The 19,260-nt window shown below is 44.9% G+C and overlaps 1 non-coding gene across 1 annotated transcript; it reads left to right on the top strand.

Moving 5' to 3' along the window:
- The first annotated feature begins 18,908 nt into the window (after positions 1-18,908).
- Positions 18,909-19,015, top strand: LOC137222918 (U6 spliceosomal RNA). The gene has a single exon (XR_010942683.1). It is a non-coding gene; the product is annotated as a U6 spliceosomal RNA (small nuclear RNA).
- The last annotated feature ends 245 nt before the right edge of the window (positions 19,016-19,260 follow it).

Raw genomic sequence — 19,260 nt, 5'->3', positions numbered from 1 at the left:
CCTGTGCACCCTAGAGCCCAAGTGCCCCAACAAGTGAAGCCACCGCAATGAAAGCCCGCACACCACAACAAAGAGCAGCCCCCACTCGCTGCAACTAGAGAAAGCCTGCATGCAGCAGTGAAGATCCAATGCAGCCAAAAATAAATAAATAAATACATTTAAAAAAATAGTATGAGATCAAAAAGGCACAAAAGGAATAAGAAAAAAAAAAATTTCCCTGTCGCTGGGCCAGTTCCTGGGTTGAGTTGTACAGGCTCAAGCTCAGGAGGGCCTTGTGCTTGACTTTAATGTTCTACTGTCACCACCTTGAAATTCTTAAGAGTTTTGTCTTTGAGCCTGTGTTTTGTAAACAAAGTCCAGGAGGACAGAGGAGCATGCGTAGGAGCAGATGACATCTGTGACATAGGTGTCTGCTGTTCCTTGCTGCCCCATGAGCATGGAATTCTAGTGGACCTCCTAGGCCTGGGAGTTTAGTGAAATCCAAAGAAGTAGAAGGTAAGCGTGTTACCTCTATACCTGGAGGGCAGGAGGAACTGACAACCCTGAGAGGCTACACTTGCACTGCACTAGACTTGCTTTGAATGCAAAAAGAAGGTGTGACCGTTTCCTAAAGGCTGCTGTAAACAAAATACCACAAACTGGGTGGTTTAAAACAACAGAAATTTATTCTCTCACAATTCTGGAGGCTAGAACCCTGAAATCAAGGTGTCAGTGGGGCTATGCTCCCTCTGAGACTCTGGGTAGAACCCTTCCTTGCCTCTTTGAGCTTCTGGTGGTGGCCGTCAATCCGTTGCTTGCGGCTGCATCACTCCACTGTCTGCCCCTATCTTCACAACATTCTTATAAGGACAGTAGTCAGCCATCTAGGATTAAGGGCTCACCTCACTCCAGTAGGATCTCATCTTAACTAACTATATCTGGAATGACCCTGTGTCCAAATAAAATATTAGGACTTCAACATATTTGGGGGGGAGGACACAATTCAACCCATAACAGAAGGCAATAACATTCTGAGAAATATGAATGACCCAGGAAGCCTATCACAGCCTTTCTTACTGGTGTTGCTTCCTTGTATTAAGCTACCATGTATCATGACACAGAAGGAAAGGAAAAGGTGGGGCAACCTGTCATTCCTTTTCCTTTCCTCTCTTCCCGACTCATGAGTGAGCCAGAGGTAGAGAGTATTGATAAGATGTGCACATCTCAAGAAGTTCATTGCAACAGTATTCACAATAACCAAGACATGGCTAAGTGCCCATTGATGGATGAATGAATAAAGAAATTGTAGTATATATACACAATGGAATGTTATTCGGCCTTAAAAAAGAAGGAAATCCTGTCATGCATAACAACATGGATGAACCTGCAAGGCATTAAGCTAAATGAAATAAGCCAAACACAAAAAGACAAGTACTGTATCACTTACACGTGGAAGCTAAAAGACTCGAATTCATAGAAGCAGATAGTAGAACAGTGGTTATCAGGGGTGGGGAGCTGGGGAAAACGGGAAGATGTTGGTCAAAGGGTACAAAGTTGCAGTCCTGTAAGATGGGTAGGTTCTGGGGATCTAATGCACAGCACAGTGTCTGTAGATAGTAAAACTGCATTTTAGGGACTTCCCTGGTGGCCCAGTGGATAAGACTCCATGCTTCCAAGGTAGGGGGCACGGGTTCCATCCCTGGCCAGGGAGCTAGGATTCCACAAGTGGGGGGGCCAAAAAAAAAAAACACAACAACAACAAAAACAAAAAACAGGTAACTATGTACAATGATGGGGTGATGGATATGTTAATTAGCTCAACTGTAGTAATCATTTCTCTATGTATATGTATGTCAAAACACATGTTGTACACCTTAAATGTACACAATTTTTATTAGAAAACAGAAACAAAAAAAACCCAAAACAAAAGCAAAAAGGAGTGAAATTAAAAGTTGCATTAGTTGTGTGCAGCATTTCCACTGCTATTATATAAACTAAATACATATGAACATAAAAACTGTGAAATATGAATTGTGTGATTTCAGGGATCCTGCATATGAGTTAAATACTTTTGCATTGAAAAGTGGCAATGCACAATATAAAGATGAATGATAAAACTCACAGTAATATTTAAGTTTTTCTTTTCTTTTCTTTTTTTAAATTTTTGGTCATGCCATGTGGTTTGTGGGATCTCAGTTCCCCGGCCAGGAACTGAACCCACGCCTTGGGCTTTGGCAGTGAAAGCACAGAGTCCTAATCACTGGACTGCCAGGGAATTCCCAGTTTTTCTTTACTTAGAACCTTAAATAACAAATAAAACAATGACAAGTTGAGAGATGGCAGAAGAAAGGAAAATACTTTATATTTTAATAACTTTAACAGCACTTTTCCCTGCTTTTTGAACAAGGAGCGCCATGTTTTCATTGAGCACTGGGCCCTGCAAATGGAGCTAGCCCAGCTCCCACCTCTGGTCCCTCTGAACTCTACCCCAGAGGAAGCCCATTGCTATGGTCTGAACGTTTGTGTCCCCACCATCTCCTAAATTCATATGTTGAAATCCTAACACCCCAAGGTGATGCTATTAGGAGGTGGAGGCTTTGGGAGACGATTAGGTCATGAGGGTGGTGCCTTATACAAGAGACCCTGGAGGGACCCCTGGCCCCTTCCGCCATGTTGAGGACACAGCGGGAAGGTGCTGGCTATGAACCAGGAGGTCACTAGAATGTGACCATGCTGGCACCTTGTTCTTTGTGTTCCCAGCCTCCAGAACTTCTGAGAAATAAATTCCTCTTGTTTATAAATGACCCAGTCTGTGGTGTTTTGTTATAGTAGCCTGAATAGACTAAGACGCCCCTTTATGTTTCCTCCCAAAGATATTCTATACCTTATGATTCTTAATCTGAACTCACCCATCCCCCTCCATGGGCAATCCTTGGGGCAAAAATTTCCCCTTCTCCCCACCATTACAATTTAGGCTCCTTGAAGACAAGGACAGTGTCTTATGTAAAGGAGGTGGTCAATACAGTTTTCCTGCATTAATAGATAAATGAGGGACATATGGGCCGCAGAGCTAATGGAGTCTGAAGGAATCAGCTGGCTCAGACTTCAGCTTGGTAAGGCATTATCCCCAGTTTTCAAATGAGACTCAGAAAGTTGTAAGACCCTGGACACTTATGCTCTCTGGTAGTAAAAGGGAGGAACTATTGTTTCCTTAAAAGACTGTTGTGACTATGAAAAGAAGAAAGGTACATGGAAGTACAAACTACTTTCTAATATGTGTCACTCAAAACATGCCAGAACCTTCCTAGGACATTGCTTTTTTTTTTTTTTTAATATTAATTAATTTATTTCGCTGTGCCAGGTCTTAGTTGCCATGTGCCGGTTCTTCATTGCCTCACACAGGATCTAGTTCCCCGACCAGGGATCAAACCCGGGCCCCCTGCAGTGGAAGGGTGGAGTCTTAACCGCTGGACCACCCGGGAAGTCCCAGGACATTGCTCTTTAGAGCCTAAAACAAGTGCTGTGTAAACTCACTGTGGGGAGTTGGCAAGCAGCTCTCCTTCCACAGGGCTCAGTTTCTCCTCTGTCAAAGGAGGGGATGGGATTAGATCCCCAGGGTGGGAAACAAACCCAGGGGGACCAAGGGGTCAGGAAGACAACGTGAGAGAATCTTGCTGGGTGGAAGAAAGCTCTCACAGCCCTCCTGTGTAACTTCCCCACCCCCACTCCCCACTCTGAAGGAGACACAGGGATAGAGAAGTACTCTTCTCTGTGAGGAAGACAACAGCACCTCCTAATAGCATGTTCAAGGGCCATGCAGCCGAGGCGCCGGGGGACAACAGGGAGTGGTGAGGATTGCGGTGAACCAGACAGCTCATGGCGCATCCCAAGTGAGGCGCCCACTGTCCTGCTCTGATTGTTCCAGCTCCAGAGTTTGGGTCCATTATTCCCAGTTTGTTAGATTTCTCAGAGAAAGAGGAAACCAAGATATCTCCTGATTTTTAAGATACTGGCTTTTTTTCCTTTCCTTTTCTTTCTTTTTTTTTTTTTTAATGCTTATGGCCACCCTCAGCATCAGACCCATTTTGTGAACGCTGGACTAGGTGTGTGATAAGGAGCATTCCAGCCTGACTAGGAGTCTGTGGGGAACAATGGAACAAGAGCCTAAGAGCTCCCCAGACTCCAGGAGGAAATAAAAGCAGCCATTAACTTAAAAGCCCCTGAGCCTGCCAGACGCCCCTCCCCTGACAGACAATGAACAGGAAGGAAACTGAGACTGGACAGTAAAAAGCAACCAGACAAGCCTGCTGGGGCCTGCCGGTAGGACCCTCAAGCTGAGGAGGTCCTCACCGCCAGCAGCCGGCTGCTGATTTCCTCAGACCACGGGATGCCAAGAGGTCACCTTCTATGAGGGGCTTCCAAAGCTTGCAGGTGTGCAGAGACCCAGGCTTGAAGAGCCAAGAATTAGGGCAGCAGCTGCTCAGCTTGGGGGGCCTGAGGCTGGGGGTTTGGGGAGGGCGCTGGGTAATCTTCTGTTTTGACATTTTTGGATTACACGGGTGTCACTCTCCTTGTAACACTATTAAAACTTGATTAAAATATGTTGAAGATCCTGAACAACCCCATTCTCCTACCACCATTAGGCAACTGTGTGATATCAATGTGATGGTATCTGGGGCTGGGCACTTGGAAGGTGGGGGGCATATACCCTGAGAAAACCATAATTCTAAAAGAGTCATGTACCAAAAAAAAAAAAAAAAAAGAGTCATGTACCAAAATGTTCATTGCAGCTCTATTTACAATAGCCCAGAGATGGAAACAACCTAAGTGTCCATCATCGGATGAATGGATAAAGAAGATGTGGCACATATATACAATGGAATATTACTCAGCCATAAAAAGAAACGAAATTGAGCTATTTGTAATGAGGTGGACAGACCTAGAGTCTGTCATACAGAGTGAAGTAAGTCAGAAAGAGAAAGACAAATACTGTATGCTTTATATGGAATTTAAGAAAAAAAATGTCAAGAAGAACCTAGGGGTAAGACAGGAATAAAGACACAGACCTACTAGAGAATGGACTTGAGGATGTGGGGAGGGGGAAGGGTAAGCTGGGACAAAGCGAGAGAGTGGCATGGACATATACACACTACCAAACGTAAGGTAGATAGCTAGTGGGAAGCAGCTGCATAGCACAGGGAGATCAGCTCGGTGGTTTGCGACCACCTAGAGGGGTGGGATACGGAGGGTGGGAGGGAGGGAGATGCAAGAGGGAAGAAATATGGGAACATATGCATATGTATAACTGATTCACTTTGTTATAAAGCAGAAACTAACACACCATTGTAAAGCAATTATACTCCAATAAAGATGTAAAAAAAAAAGAGAGAGACCAGGTCGGAGGCTCCAGGTGGAGGCAGTGGAGGAGATGAGAAGGGGCCAGACTGAGCATATTTGGAAGTCAGAGCCGACAGGATCTGTTGATGGAACAGATGTGGAGTGTGAAAGAGGGGAATCAAGATGACCCCAAGGTTTTAGGTCTGAGCAACTGAAGGTGGTAGTTCTCATTTCCTGAGACCTTAATCCCATGACCCAGGACATTTTTGATGTCTTGCCCTCCCCCGACCCTGGCCTCTCTACCTCCCGTCAGCTCAGTGCTTAAATCAAGGCTCTGAGAGAGACCGCCCAGACTGCAGTCTTGACCTTGCTTCCTTCTAGTCGATGATCTCAGGCAACTTACTGAACCCCATTTGTAGAATGGGGATAATCAGGGGTAGCTCCTTTATAGAGTTATATGAAGACCAAATCATATCATGCGTGGTATGCAGAGGGCACTGAGTGTGAGCCCTAATGACTATATAATCATGGAGTTGTAATCACCTGAATGCAGCTTTGTATTCTGCTGCTTCTAAGCCCCAAATTATCTCATGAGCATTTTTCAGGAGATATCTCAAAAATATCTTTCAAAAAGATTTTCAGGGAGTTCTCTGGTGGCCTAGTGGTTAGGATTCTGGGCTTTCACTGTAGTGGCCTGGGTTCAATCCCTGGTCAGGGAACTGAGATCCTGCAAGCCACACAGTGAGGTAAAAAAAAAAAAACAAAAAAAACGTAGTATTTTCAGTGGCTGCATAATATTCTCTTATGTTGCTAAATCATTTATTTAACCAGTCTTTTATTGTTGGATATTTTAAAATACGACTGACAGTTATTGGTAACACATTGTGTTTTATCTGTGCATTATAAATAAAATCTTAAAAACATGTTTTTTTTTTTTCCTGCGGTACGTGGGCCTCTCACCATTGTGGCCTCTCCTGTTGCAGAGCACAGGCTCCGGACGCGCAGGCTCAGTGGCCATGGCTCACGGGCCCAGCCGCTCTGCGGCATGTGGGATTCTCCCGGACTGGGGCACGAACCTGTGTCCCCTGCATCGGCAGGCGGACTCTCAACCACTGCACCACCAGGGAAGCCCAAACATACTTTTTACTTTTTTTTAAGTAAGTAAACATACTTAAAAAAAAAATTTTATTGGGGTATAATTGATTTACAATGTTGTGTTAGTTTCAGGTGTACAACAAATTTTAAGTGCTTTACATGTAATAAGTCATTTTTTCCTCATAACAATCCTATAAGGTACTATCATCATCATCTCCATTTTCAAGATGAGAGCATGGAGGAACAGCAAGGTCAAGATCACAAAATTAAGTGGAAGAATTAGAAAAGAACCCAGGCAGCTTGGCTCCAGAATCTACATTCAGAACCGCTACACCAGCCTCTCAGGTGCACTAACCTCCTACGGATGCTAATACCCAGCCATTATATCATATTGAAGTAGACTGGACCGTCTCAGATCAGACCAGGCAGTGGATGCACCTGGAGGGCTTGTTAAGCAGATGGCTGGCCCCACTCCCTGGGTTTCTGAATCCCTGATAAGAAGGGGTGGGCCTGATCGTTTGCATTCCCAACAATGCCCAGGTGATGCTACTGTGCTGGTCTGGGGATCCATCCGACCCGTGAGGACGAGTCCCAAGTCCATTCCCCTCTCTCTTTCATAAGCCACCACTTCATACCTTTTCTCAGCCTCCAATACTTTGTCCCCATCCTCACTCTTGACTGATGACCTTCCTTCTACCTCACGGAGAAAATAGAAGCTGTCAGAAGGGAACTTCCACAAGCTGCCCCAGCATATTTCCTCACCTTCCTGCTGCCCCCCCTCCTGTTATTACAGATGAAATGTCTCTCTACTGGATCATTCCCATCAGTATACAAACATGCTATAACTTCTCCCAGCTTAAAAAAAAAAGTACTTTAAATCCCACGCTTAGTTACCTCTCTCTGCTTTACAACTGAGCTTCTCAAAACAGTGGTCTCTACTCACTGTCTCCAATTATTCACCTGGTGTCTCTTTTTATTTTCTAAGAAAATTTTGTGATAAAATACATAACGTAAAATGTGCCCTTTCAACCATCCTTTCAACCATTTTAAAGTGTATAATTCAGTGGCATTAATTACTTTCACCCTGTTGTGCAACCATCACCACTGTTTTCAAATTTGTTCCTATATATAGGAAATGCCAAAGAATCCAGAAGAAAGCTACTAGAGCTAATAGCCAAGTTCATCAAGGTGGCAGCTGCGTATTGTCTCTCGAATGATCCCCAACCATGTTTCTCCTCTATTTCTCCTCCCAAACTTCTCTTTCCAAATCTCCTCTGAGCTCCATCTCACTAAAGCAATGGTCAACACTCGATCCTAATTTAATTTTTCCTACTGCATCATTTGATATGATTGATCGTTTCTTCCTTTCTGTAACAGTATCTTCACTTGGTGCTACAGACTGAAGTTGTGTCTCCCACCCCCAAATTCATATGTTGAAACCTGATCCCTGATAGTATGGGATTTGGAGGTGAGGCTCATGAATGGGATTAGTGTCCATATAGAAGAGACCCCAGAGAGCATCGTTGCCCCTCCACCATGTGAGGACACAGCAAGAAGACGGTTATCTATGAACCAGGAAGTGGGCTCTTACCAGACACCAAATCTGCCAGCATCTTGATCCTAAAGTTTCCCGCCTCCAGAACTATGAAGTATAAATTTCTCTTGTTTATAAGATACCCGCTCTATGGCACTTTTTTTTTTGCCCACGTGACATGAGGGATCTTAGCTCCCAGACCAGAGATGAACTCATGCCCCTGCAGTGGAAGAGCAGAGTCCTAACTGCTGGACCATGTATGACACTTTGTTATAGCAGCCCAAATGGACTAAGACACTTGGCTTCCAGCCCCACGGTCCCTTGATTCTCTCCTACCTCTGTAGGAGAGAGCGAATGAGACCAAAGAGGCAGAGGTTGGGGCAATGCAGCCACAGGTCAAGGAATTGCCATCAGCCCCCAGAAGCTAAAAGATGCAAAGAATAGATTCTTCCCTAGAGCCTTCAGAGGAAACATGGCCCTGCTGACACTTAGAGCTCAGACGTCTGGCTTCCAAAACCGTGAGAGAATCAATTTCTGTTGTTTTAAGCCACCAGGTATGTGGTAATCTGTTACAGCAGCCCTAGGAAACTAATAGAGTTGTCTAGTAGACATCTCCAACTAACATGTCCAAAAACAAACTCTTCTTTTATTCACCTCCCACTCCCACCCATGAACCTGCCCCTCCCACAGTATTTCCCATCTCAGTAAAGGACAATTTCAGCCTTAAAGTCACTTAAGCAAAAACCTTGGTGCCCCTATTGAGTCTACGCTTTCTATCACATCCAGATCATTGGCAAACCCTGTTGGCTGTACCTTCAAAAATAGATCAAAAAGTCAGATCACTTATAACCTCCTTCCTTGCAACCACCTGGGTCCAAGCCACCAGCATCTCTTGCTTGGATTATGACAATCATCTCCTGTCTCCCTGATTTTGTCCTTGCCCTTTAAACTCTTCTCAAAATACTAGCCAGTGATGCTGTTAGAATCTAAGTCAGACTTTGTTACTCCTTTGTTCAAAACCTTCCAATGGTTTCCCATCTCACTCAACACAAAAGCCAAGTCCTTAGAATGCCCTACAAAGGCCCTTATGATCTGGGAACCTGCATCTCCCTGATGTCACCTCCTACTACTCTTCCCCTCCATCACTTGGCTCCTTGACCAACCATGTTGGTTCCCACCCAAGGAACTTTTCATTGAGAATGCTGGGGGTTTGGGAGGGGAGCTGATAGGATGACCAGGTTACATTTTGTGCCATTTGAGAATGTGGACATGAATTTAAAGTGAGATCAATTGACATAGTTGTTTGTTCTCTTTAACATTCAGTTGTGGATGAATGGATGGAGAAGGAAGAGGGTTGGGTTTGGCCAGATTAAGGTTTTGCTAGGGAAGAATGATGGAGAGAGAAGAGGGAGGACATTATGGCCATTTGTATGAGGAAGTGATTATAATATTGGACCATGAAATCTAAGCTGGATAAGAAGGAATTAAGTCAGGCAATGCATATAAAGCACTTATTACAGGGCTTGGCACATTGTTAAGTCTCAAGAAGCATGAGCTCTTACTATCAGAAGCATTCATCGTAAGTACACTAAAAGAACTCTTAAACCTAAAAAGACCTGGCAAAATTAATAGCAGTACCACACTCTATCCCAGCACTTGTGATTAACTCTCAATCCCTATAAACAAGAGATGGCTTTTAAGATAGAGCAATAAAATTCAAGATAAAGATGATACTTAACAAATATGTATGTGTCTTGGGTATAAATAAATAAAAAGTATATTTTGGACTTCACTACCACCAGAGTGAAAAGTCATAATTGCTTTCTAACTCTAAGAATTTATAATGGGCAACATCCAAACATATCCTTCGATTTAAATACATAAAGATTTGTTACCCCTCCGAAGATTTCAGCCTGATGATATGGTGGTTTTCTCTTAGGGGTACGCTTCATCTTACAAATTGTCACTGACTTGCTTTCAGTGATACATTAATGCTGACACAGAAAGTACCTTTTCATCTGTTACCCATATCTGCCGAGAGGAAAGCTGTGGTTGACTAATTGGAAGCACACAATCAAATGCATCAACTTCATCAATGTGTTCTGGGTACCCAAGGCCATGGCCCATTTCCCGTCAAACTTAAATATTATTCAAAGATTTGGCTAAGAAAAACATACTATTTCTGTGTTCACACAAATAGAGATGTTAATGAGTAGAATGTCAAAGTCACATATATTTTAAAGATTAAAACATATCAGCAGAATTCAGGAGCTGGGCCATGGAGCAAAAACTCAGCAGATGGGTACTGTGATAGGAGGCTCCGTCTGCCAGGGTCCTGCTAATTTAGGATTAAGACGAACCCTCTGTGTCGGCACTGTGGTAGAGGACATTTCTGTGCTAAGCACCTAGGTGGATGGGGTTGCCCGCTACTAAACGAGGGACCTGGGGTTGGAACCAAGGGTTGGATGTTCAAGTCTCTGGTTTTACACTTCTAACTGCGGGAGCCTCAATTTCATTATCTGAAATGGATGTGGTAACTCCAAAATGCCTCAATTCTATCGTTCACGTTTTGACATTTCTAGTATTGAGAGTGTGTCTCAAAATTAACCCATGTGAAGGGGTAGTGTTTGTCTTTAAGTGGATAAAGAATAACGCGGAAGGCAATTCTTTTTCTGGGTGTTGATTTAAAATGTAATGAAGCAGAGAGGCCCCAGCTCATAAGGCTGTTGTGAGGATTAAGTCAGCGGAAATGAGATGCTGTGGGTAAAGCATTTAGGGGAGCGTCTGGACCTGGGGTGGAGGGGGGTGCGGAGGAGGGGCAGCTGCAGCCCTCCGATGTCCCCCTTCCCAGCCCAGAATGCTGCTAAGATTTCCATGTCACCTTATCTGCGCAAAGACCTGGCAGAGCAAGACAGAAAAAGAAGAGGGAAAACATCCCTCCCCTGCTCTGCAGGGTTACTTCTTATCTATAATTTGTTCTAACTAGGTTCAAGGACTTGGATTTCTCTGATGCTGTTTCCTGCCCCCCTCCCTTTATTTTGTTAATCACTATGAATCCGATTTCAGAACACTGTCAGATTTGGCTCACCCGTTCAACACCTCTGCAGGGGGACCTGCAGCCTGCATTTATTTCCTGTTTACATGCACATCATTTATGTAAAACCATTGTTCAAAACACTCCAGGGGCTCTCCATCTGCATGTTAAGCCCACGTCGGGTCAATGGCCCTTAATGCCATCCCTGATCACCCCGCCATTGTTTCTCTAGCCACGGGGGCCCCTTGGCTGTACGCACGCACCCTGCGAGCGGCTATCTCAGGCCTTTGCGTTTATTGTTCCCTCCGCCTGAAATGCTCCCCCTCCCCCTCAGCACCCTCAGACAGTCGCATCTCACTATCTGAGGGTCTTTACTCAAGTGCCACCTTTGCAGTGACACCTTTTTTTTTTTTTATTCGGTACGCGGGCCTCTCACTGTTGTGGCCTCTCCCGTTGCGGAGCACAGGCTCCGGACACGGAGGCTCAGCGGCCATGGCTCACGGGCCCAGCCGCTCCGCGGCATGTGGGATCCTCCCGGACCGGGGCATGAACCCGTGTCCCCTGCATCGGCAGGCGAACTCTCAACCACTGCGCCACCAGGGAAGCCCCAGTGACACCTTTTTTGAACACCTTGCTGAAGTCGTAACCCACCCCTAACAAGCCCCCTACGCTCTCTCCTACTTTATTTTCTCTCCATAGTAGTTGAGACCATGCAACATACTATTTTACCTTTTTACCTGGTTTATTGCCTCTCTCTATTAGAGTATAAGTTCCATGAAGGCAGGAATCTTTCTCTATTTTGTTTGCTGCTTTATCGCCACTGTCCAGAGCAGAGCTAGCACATATAGGTACTCAGTAAGATCTAGTCTTTATGTATTTAGCATATCCCTTCTTTAAGTTGGAACTGAAACAGGAGGGAAGGGGGCAGGGCACAACCTCTGAAAGAATGACATAGCCCTTGAGGCTACAGTATAACCTGGTTAGAACCAACTGGAATCAAGATGGTGGAAGATTGGACTTCCAGTAGACCTTGAGCCTCATTATATGCTTCTTGGAATACATTAGCATGCTAAATGACATACTCACAGGCACCATGACAGTTCCAAAGCTAACCAAAAAAGGTCAAAAAGTGGGCAGTGGCCCAATTTCTGGAAATCTCCGCCCCTTCTCCAAAATAGTTGGAATAATCCTCGTACTTGTCAGCCTATGAAATTACCCAGACCATATTTCGGGGGCTTCTCACCTTCTGCGATGGCCCACACTCTGTCTGTGGCATGCGTTTCTCCCAGGACCATTCTTGCCTTTTGAGACAGACTGCATTCTGTCTATGGAATGTGTATCTCTCTAAATAAATCCACTTCTTACCTATCGCTTTGTGTCTCCCTGAATTCTTTCTGTGACTAGATGTAAAGAACCTGAGCTTCATTAAGTACTGAGACCAGGTGTGTGATCTCAATTAAAAGACAGTGGGTTCAAGCCACAGTCTGGGTTTTAGCTGGGTTCAAGTCCCAATCTGAGTTGTGTGGTTTCAGAACTATTGGGCCAAAGGGATGACTATTTTCTATAGTTCTTCACTTTAGTTTTTGCTTGTACCAGTGGTTTGCCCCTTTTAACTGCTGAGTAGTATTTCATAGTGTGGATGTACTGTCCTTTGTTTAACCATTTACCCATTGAAGAACATCTTGGCTATTTCCAGTTTGGGGCTGCTATGAATAAAACTGTTATAAACCATTGTGTACGGGTTTTCACGAGATCTTAAGCCTTCATTTCTCTGGGATAAATGTCTAGGAGTGCAATTGCTGAGTTGCACTGAGTGGTAGTTGTATGTTTTCTTTTCAAAAGAAACTGCCAAACCATTTTCCAGAGTTGCTGCACCATTTTACATCTCCACCAACAATGTAAGAGTGATCCACTTTCTCCACGTCCTTGCCAGCATTTGGTATTGTCACCCTTTTTTATTTTAGCCATTTTGTTATGTGTGCAGTGATGCCATGCATTTAATTTGTATTTCTCTGATAGTTAATGATCTTGAACATCTTTTTTCCCTGCTTATTTGCCATCTGTATGTCTTCTTCAGGAAAACGTCTCTTTAGGTCTTTTGCCTATGGTCTGATTGGATTGCTTGCTTTTTTAATATTGAGTTTTAAAAAGCTTTAAAAATATATTCTAGATATAGTCTTTGTCAGATATGTGGTTTGCAAATATTTTCTCCCACTCTGTAGGTTGTCTTCTCATCCTCTTAACAGACTAAAAGTTTTTAGTTTTGATGAAGTCCAACTTAAACATTTTTCCTTTTAAGGTCATGGTTTGGTGTCAAGTCTAAGAACTCTTTCCCTAGTCAGATCCTAAAGATATTCTTCTATGTTTTTTCTAAAAGTTTTATAGTTTGAGTTTAAATCTATGATCAATTTTGAGTTAGTTTTTGTATAAAGTGTGAGATTAGGGATTTCCCTGGTGGCGCAGTGGTTAAGACTGTGCTCCCAGTGCAGGGGGCCTGGGTTCATTCCCTGGGCAGGGAACTAGATCCCACATGCATGCCACAACTAAAGAACCTGCATGCCTCAACTAAGGAGCCCTCAAGCTGCAGCTAAGGAGCCCGTCTCCCAGAACTAAGACCCAGTGCAACCAAAAAAGTAAATAAATAAATTTTAAAATAAAAAAAATAAAAAATAAAGTGTGAGATTAGATTGAGGTTTTTTTTAAACCTATGGATGTCCAATTTGGAGCCTGCATTTTAACAAATCTTTAGAAACATCAAGGTCTGAGAACTTCTGGGGAGGGATTTGTGGGATTTACTTGGTGATGTGATGGTAAATGTTTCACAACTAGTTCTTGGTGAGGGAGGGGTAATTTCCATGGTATAAATACAACCTTTATAGCTGATTGCAAGCAACTGATATGATGCCCCTGAGCACAGAGTTGGGAAGAGATTCACAGAAGCACACCATTATGTAATATGCCCACACTTACAAGAGATGCATATGACCTCAGAAGTATAGATAATAATAAAATGTGGGAGGAAATGATGCGTTTTGAGTATTTATCAACTTTGTTTTAAATATAACTTATTTAATTTTAAATTTATGTCAAGAACTTTGGAGGTTCTAAGAGTTTACCCTACTTGCAACCTACATTGTCAGTTTCATGGATGCTGGCAGAAGACATGAGACTCCTGGATTAGAGACAAAGGACTTTATTACTTACAGCAACTGCAGTAACTAGAGTGTCAGCATTACCTTGTACTAGTTCCCTGAGCCCCAATTCCCAAAGGGTGATGCAAAATGGCACTTATCCATGCAGTGGGTTGTATATAGGAGAGGAATTCTGTGTTTAGGGATCCGAATGCTAAGTTATCATCTTTTATAATGCTCAAAGGCAGACATTATCTTTATTACTCTGGACAATAAGAAAACTGCCCTTTTTATCTTGAGGGAAACACTATACAAACAACTTTGAAAAGATAGTCCTGAACAAAGATATTCAAGTGCTTCCACTCACAGGACCAGCTGAAATGAGAGAGACTCATGAAGAATTGACTCCAAATAGCCTATATAATTTATTTTTTAATAATGGCTGTGTTTAACAACCAGCCCACAAAGTTCCTGAAAATGGAACAATAGGCCCTCAGAAGCCAGTACATTGGCTCCAGTACACCAATGTATTTCGAGGCAAAAAAAAAAGGAAAGACTAAGGGAGAGGGTCTCTCTGGATTGATTTCACCAGCTGGGAGCCCGGGAAGCCCCATCCATGGAGGAAGCTGTTTTAATGGTTTGTTTTCCAGAATGGTTATTATTATAATGGAAATTCTAATAATAGTTATTAAAGTAAAAATAGCAACTGCTCTTTGTTGCCTGTCAAGTACAGGTCATGCATTTTGGGGGCTTTTTATCTCATTTAATCCTCGAAATTACCTACGAAGTAAGGAGATTATTACTATCCTCATTTAATAAATGAGAAAACCAAGACTCCTAGAGGTCAAAGAAAAAAGCTGGGCTGGGATTGAGCTTGTCCGGCAAACTCTAGCTCTGAGGAGTTGAAAACTCACAGTCTTTTTTTTTTTCTTTTAATAAATTTATTTATTTTATTATTTTATCTTATTTATTTATTGTTTCTGGCCGCGTTGGCTCTTTGTTGCTGCACGCGGTCTTTCTCTAATTGTGGCGAGCAGGGGCTACTCTGCTGCGGTTTACGGGCTTCTCATTGTGGTGGCTTCTCTTGTTGCAGAGCAGGGGCTCTAGGCACATGGGCTTCAGTAGTTGTGGCACATGGGCTCAGTAGTTGTGGTACATGGGCTTAGTTGCTCCTTGGCATGTGGGATCTTCCCGGACCAGGGATCGAACCCGTGTCCCCTGCACTGGAAGGTGGATTCTCAACCACTGTGCTGCCAGGGAAGCCTGAACTCACAGTCTTAAAAGCAACTTTTCCACTCACGTCGACTGGCATTATTGGGACCCCACCTGCCTTCTCTCTGTGCCTCTCGGGAGCAGGGCTTTGTGGTGTCATGCTGGCAAGGGCCAAGGGCATAGATTTCTGGTCTCTGTTTGCCAGTGAGTTCCAGTGTGACCTTGGGCAGATTATTCATCTCTGCACCTCTATTTCCTCATCTGTCCAATGACGGATGTTCTGATGGTACTGTTCTGCCAGTCTTGCAGAGTTATCTGGAAAATCAAAGGTGCATCAAAATGGTCTGGGGTTGTAGTTTAGGTTGCATGACTTTGTACCAGCTATAAAATCTCTGCAACACCCCCCCCCCACCTTAACGTTTCTTATGTGTATTATGGGGGCGGGGCATATGCGGTCACCATGAGGCTGTCAGATTCTGAGTCTATAAGTGAGATAATAGCTCCAGAAGGCTCTGGAAAAGGCAGAAAGCAACTCCCAGACATGAGGTATTGTTTTTCACTCTCTGCTGCCCCATCTCTTTCTAATTTCCTTTGGTTGTGCAGCCACCGGGCTCAGAGAGGGTCAGGTAAGCATTTGTGACCTGAGTCTTTGGACTGCAGGAGTGATGGTGGTTCAGGCAGGGCTGCTCTCCCTGGGGGCAGATAGAGACTCCCCCCACGTGCCAGGCAGGAGGTGTCTGAGAGGCGCAGGAGCCTTGGATATCGCCTGCCTCTGAGCCTCTCAGCTCAGAGTCTGTTCAGAGCTCCGTCTGCGCCCCACCTGAGTTCCAGGCTTAGAGTTGCCAAGTGACTGGCTGGAGGAAGGCATTCTAAGCCCAGGGACCGCCAAGTACAAAGGCCTAGAAGGGGGAATAAACTTGGCAGGTTTAAGTGGCAGCAGACCAGCCTGGCTGGAGAGGGAAAGGGGAGGAGGTCAAACATCCGTAACCTGCTCCAAGCAGCCGAATCCCCAAGAAGCCAAGGAGCCCCAAGGGGGCAGGTAAGGGATGTTCCCACTACTTGCAAATGCTCCGGGTGCTCTCGAATGTGTGGATCGGTCTCTGGTAACGGGCCGACAGCCAACAGCAGCTCTGGCTGTGCCCACTGAGATCACCTGACCTTTTCTCTTCCTCCTGTCAACTTGTTTGCAGGCTGGGTCTGAGCCAGAGGTGAGGGGGCTGGCAGGGCTCAGAGATGTAGCCTTGAGGGCTTGCCTCTCCCTGCCCAGCCATTAGAGCCAACGCGATGTTACCAAGGCCCCTCAGCCTCCATCTGCCAGTTCCAGAAACCCAGTCCCCTGGGGGCAGGGGTAGGGCAGGGGGAGGCTTCTGGCAGCAGGACTGGTGAGTCCTAATATCACAGCCTATCTGAGAGGCACAGGAACTCATAACAGACTCACCTGTTTACAAAATTCCCAAAGTCCAGGCTGCACTCTGGGCTACTTACATCAGAATCTCTAAGGGGGGAGGATTTGAATATTTACAGCCCACTCAGGAGATTCCACTGTGCAACCCAGGCTGAGGACCAGGGCTGTGGTTCCTTGCAGCTCTCTGGGGCCTCTGAGTTCAGACAGAATTGGATTTGAACTCCAGCTCTCCGACTTCACCAAGTGACCTCAACCAACATTCGGAGCCTCCCTGAGCCTCTATTCCCTCCTCTGTAAAAAGTGCATCGTAGTAATACACCTACCTTATGCGTTGTCCTCAAGGCCAAAGGTATTAATCCATGATAAATACATGGCACAAAGGGTTCATTCCTAGTAAGAGCCCAATAAATGTGTTTATTGTTATTACTTTCCCAAGGTCAAGCATGCCATTAGAAAGCTCCTCTTTAGGTTAAGTTGAAATGTTCTTATGGCTGCAAGAATCATCTTCTCAAAACCCAAATTTCCTTGCATCACCCACCCACTTAAAATCATTCTGTGGTTTTCCTTTATTCTCAGAGTCAACAGAAGTTTTGAATTTGACTTAGCAGCCTTCAAGGCTCTGCCCCCTCACCTTCTTTTTTATTTATTTATTTATTCATTTATTTAATTTTTGGCTGCATTGGGTCTTTGCTGCTGCACGCGGGTTTTCTCTAGTTGCTGGGAGCCAGGGCTACTCTTTGTTGTTGTGTGCAGGCTTCTCATTGTGGTGGCTTCTCTTGTTGCGGAGCATGGGCTCTAGGCGCACGGGCTTCAGTAGTTGTGGCACGGGGTTCCCCCTTGCGGGTTCTAAAGCACAGGCTCAGTAGTTGTGGCACGCGGGCTTAGTTGCTCCACGGCATGTGGGATCTTCCCGGACCAGGGCTCAAACCCGTGTCCCCTGCATTGGCAGGCGGATTCTTAACCACTGTGCCACCAGGGAAGCCCCCCCTCACGTTCTTATTTTGCAGTCTTTGCTCCCTTCACACCATGACCTGGGGGAGGGGACTCCTTTGATTCCCCGGACCCGCCCTGCTGGTCCCACCACCGGGCCTTTACATATGAAACTCCCATCACTGCGCCCCTGGAATGCCTTCCCCACTCTTCTTCCTGCTAACTTACCCTGCAGATCTCAGCTTGGTCATATCACTCTACCAGTAAAGTTCTTTACACTCTGACCAGGACAAATCCTCGCCTTGTCATTCTCATGGCACCATCTCACAGCTGACATTTTACATTTATTTCTCTGGGCATTTGTCCAATGCTCGTCACCTGTGCTAGACTCTAAGCTCCAAGAAGACAAAGACCATATCTGCATTTTGCTCACCCCAGCATCCCCGATGCCTAACTCACTGAGTTGAGGTTTGATAAATATCTATGGAATAAATGGCCCAAATTGGCCTCTTGATAAAGTCCACCTGTTCAAATGCGGCTCCTTGCAGCAGTCGGTGCCCTGGACTAGAGGACTGCCCTGCAGGGGTGGGCCGGCAGCTTCGGGACCCCCACTCTTCTCTCCTCTCCCTCCTTATAGAAGGTGGCTCTTCCAGACGTCCAGGTCCTCCTTAGACAGGTTCTGGTTGTACCACGCTTGGAGTGGGATTCAAAGTAGCTGATGGGGTGCTTTTCAAGAGTGATTTGCCCACAGAGTTCTGCCAAGTGGTGGGGCAGCTGAGAAGTGTTTCAGGATTTAATGCCCTCCTTAGCCTTTCACCTCTGAGGCCCTTGATCTCCATGTAATTAAGCTCATACATTAAATGCGCTTTATGGGATGAGAAAGCCCCACGTGGAACATGGACTTTTCACACCAGGAGGCCATTTTAGGTTATTGTCAGCCTCAGCTTGAAAAATCGCTTGGGGTGGGGATGAATAGAGGTTGTGAGTTTACAAGGGCATCAGTGAAAATAAATACCAGAGATGAAGCTAAACTCTTCCTTCTTGTTTTTTTTTTTTTCTTGGCCACGTCATGAGGCTTGCAGGATCTTAGTTCCTCGACCAGGGAATGAATCCAGGCCCACGGCAATGAGAGCACTGAGTCTTAACCACTGGACCGCCAAGGGAAGTCCCTTCCTTCTTGTTTTTAATCAGGGTCAATCTGAGGCAAAAAGATAAAGTAGATGAAGAATATCTTTTCAAAAAAAGCGACTTGTGCTCACTTCGGCAGCACATATACCAAAATTGGAACGATACAGAGAAGATCAGCATGACCCCTGCACAAGGATGACATGCAAATTCGTGAAGCGTTCCATATTTTTAGGCAGAGCTCCAAAGCCGTCGTCAGGTTTCTAACTGTGATGATGAAGCATGTTTACGTTGGTGAATTTGAAATCATCGATGATCACAGGGCTGGGAAAAGTGTTGTGAACCTCACAGGCAGGCTAAATAAGTGTGGAGTGATCAGCCGCAGGTTTGATGTGCAACTCAAAGATCTAGAAAAATGGCAGAATAACCTGCTCCCATCCCATCCGTTTGGTATCATTGTACTGTCAACCTCAGCTGG

Source organism: Pseudorca crassidens, chromosome 3 (genome assembly GCF_039906515.1).
Source record: "Pseudorca crassidens isolate mPseCra1 chromosome 3, mPseCra1.hap1, whole genome shotgun sequence".
Classification (NCBI taxonomy): domain Eukaryota; kingdom Metazoa; phylum Chordata; class Mammalia; order Artiodactyla; family Delphinidae; genus Pseudorca; species Pseudorca crassidens.
Note: the sequence above shows the minus strand (reverse complement) of the source record. Positions and strands in the feature narration are given on the sequence as shown.